The sequence below is a fragment of the Artibeus jamaicensis genome, unplaced genomic scaffold, assembly GCF_021234435.1.
Source record: "Artibeus jamaicensis isolate MK-2021 breed Jamaican fruit bat unplaced genomic scaffold, CSHL_Jam_final contig_465, whole genome shotgun sequence".
Taxonomy (NCBI): Eukaryota; Metazoa; Chordata; class Mammalia; order Chiroptera; family Phyllostomidae; genus Artibeus; species Artibeus jamaicensis.
Window position 1 is genome coordinate 18,850,506 of NW_026521843.1, and position 3,087 is coordinate 18,853,592.

A 3,087-nucleotide genomic window follows, 5' to 3' on the forward strand; every position below is an offset into this window, starting at 1 on the left:
TCTTGGATCTGTCACTTCCTTGTTCTTCTCCTTCTCTTCACCTTCTCCCTTCTCTCCTTCTTTTGTCTTTTTTTTGTTCCCTCCCTCCTTTTCTCCCTTTTCTCTCTTCCTCTCTGCCTTCTTTCCTCCTCTCCCACCCCATTTTCTCTCTTTCTCTCTCTGTCTCTCATTTGTTGGATTTCCCATTAGCCAAGGTTTTAGCCTTTCTGAAAACCTTTGGTTTTCTGGTATTGTTCTTGGGTATGTATCCCCCATTACCTACTGTGAATGCGTCTTTTAAAAAGCACGAGTTCATGAGAAAGTTTTCTGTGTGGCCACACTGGCTTAGGAGTCTATTTTCTCTTTTCTTTTTCACTAAAATTCTTCACAATTCCTTGCCTTAGAATTTATATAATGCTCCCCTTCCTTGCTGTTATGGACTCCCAAGAGACATGGCCACTTTCTCCCAAAGTCCCTATAATTTCTGTGCAGAAAGCAGTTCCTTCTTATTGGTTAAAGTTATATTTAGAATGGCTGGCTGTTTTTCCTCCTGAGAGCTGAAATTGTTAGCTAGAAATGTTAAAAAATTTTTATAAGTGACTCTGTTTTAGCAAAATGTGACCTCTAACCACCATAAAGATAGTTCAAGTTCTTGTCCCTACGGTCACTTGCTTGCGGTTACAGGGTCTGACTTCAGAAAGCCTCGTGCTTCCTCAGCATCGGGGTAAGCCCTCACCTCACCCCAGCAGAACTCTCGTTTCTATCTCCTATAGTTCTACCCTGCTTCCACTCCTGTACCAAGTGACCTTCTGTACAGGACCACGCCATCTTTTGGCATCCCCTTTTTTTATATAAGCCTATTTCCCATTTCTTTGGAATCTGCTGGTTCCTGCTACTGCTGCATTTCGGGCAGGTGTCCCGTCTCACCTGCATGAGAGAATGGCCATGCTTAGGTCACCATTCCGAGTTCTCTTTCTTTGTCTCTCATCCTCTGTACATTAAAGTCAGAGATATTTCAACATATCTGTAGGGTTTTCCTGATGGGTTTCTCTAATTTTCAACTAAGAATTGGTATGAGATACCAACTACAGTGGTCCAGCAATTTCTGTAGTTTGTCCCGTTCTTCGCACCCTTGATTCCCATTCTCCACTAGCCCTGGATAAGGGTTCTGACTTCTTAGTACACCATCCTTCTTTGGCTTTTTTTTTTTTTAACTAATGATTTTGTACATGGAAAGTTATTTCTGCAGGACTTTGCTTATTCCTCTGATCACCACCACACTGACACGTGGTCACTCCAGGAACAAACAGGGAGGAGAAGATAAGGGGATCTTAATTTCTCTGATAGTGTGATTTCGATCAAGAACCCTGTGAGGACAGCTACAGGAGCACAGCTCGTAGGAACAGCTCCCTGTGGATTGCACTGTGAACCTCTTTGTGGGACACAAAGCAGCTTTCCCTTTGTCCCTGGGGTTGGGGGAGGGGCCCCGCTCAGTGAGGTGGAGGTTGGAGGAAGGAGGGATTGAAGAAGAGATATGGGCTTTGGGGAAGGGAGACACCTGCAGGGTTTGTCCTCCCCCGCCTTCCCGTCCAGCAGATAAACCCAACTGTCCCTCTGGCTCCCATGGGCCTGGGAAGGGACTCCTTCCCCATCCCACTTCCCCTCTTCCTGCTAGGACTGTGTCCCACCTGTACACACTGCATTCCCTGCACAGATGTCCCCCCAGGACCTCAGGGAAGCAGGCTGCTTCATCTCCAACTTGCCCAGGCCTGTTGCTCCTATCCCACCATTCCCATAACTGCCCCCCTTCCACCCCCTGCAACTTCTTTGCATCCCGTGAGGCATCTGCATCTATGCTTTAACCACCTGGCCTCGTGGAATGAGCCTGTGGTGCAGACCTGGGAGGTGGCATAGGTTTATGGGCTGCAGTTGGAGGCTTACTGAAAGGGCCATTTGTTGGTAGTCAGGAGTGTGCAGTCGAAACTAGATGTAAGTGTACACGTGTGTATTTCCTGGCATGGAGTAGATGCTCAACTGATGTATCATTGTTTTCTCACCCATAAAATGGGTAAAATAGCATCAACTTTGTGCAATTTATTTTGAGGGAAGACAAGCGAATACATTAAATAGTATCTATAATTAGTAGCTATTTTGGGAAGATGAGTAGGCCTACTAGTTAAGGTGTTTAGTTTGATTAAGTTTGCAAACTGGTTCTGTTACGAACTAGCTGTGTGACGTTGGGCAGGATACTTAAACTTCCATTTTCCCCAACTACAAAATGGAAGCAATTATAGAACCTACCTTCCAGGGTTGTCATGATTTAGTGAGATAATCCCGGGAAAGCATCCAACCCAGCACCCAGTGCTTAGTAAGGGCCCCGGAAGTTGTTGCTGTGAGTAGTTGTATCAGTCGTGTTGTTGCCCCTGCTGCTCTCCCCAGCCCTGGGCCAGGAGAGACAGTGGTCGCCCACAGAGGGAGTGTAGAACAATGAGCAGAAGACCCCAGAAGGCACAAGAGAGATTCTAGCCCTCAGGAGGGAGGGAGAGCAGACTGCAGGAGCCGTTGGAAAGGACAGAGTCAGAGAGGATGTGGGCTCAGCGGGGATGAGCACCTGGCACTTGGTTGCTTTCATTTTTGTCTTGTGCCTTTTCCATCCCTTTTATGGGCTGGCGCGCAGACATGTGCTGAAAGGGCCATTCCACCTGGATCTCATCGAAATCGCTCAGGCTCTCCCTTCGCCGAACGCTTTTCTATCCCAGGAACTGCATAAACGTTCCATTTGTGATGTCATTGTTCTGTTTCAGATTTTCTTTCCTAAACCAAAGCCTAGAGTTATCCAAAACATTCGAGAGGACGGCTTGAATGTAACGCTTTGTCCGAGGAACTCAATTTCCTAGGGTTCACGTTTCATTTTCCTACTCAGTCGTTCCACTCGGGCTCGAGGGGGAGGCTCTGCAGGTCAGGGGTTGCACTGTGAAGAGGGTGGAAAGATGAAGAGAATTACTTTTGTTGTAAATTTTCCACTTTGTAAGGAGGAGGGCGAAGCGCGAGCTAAACAGAGGCAGCTTTCACTTGGTGGGGAGCGTAATCATGATCCCCGCTTCGGTT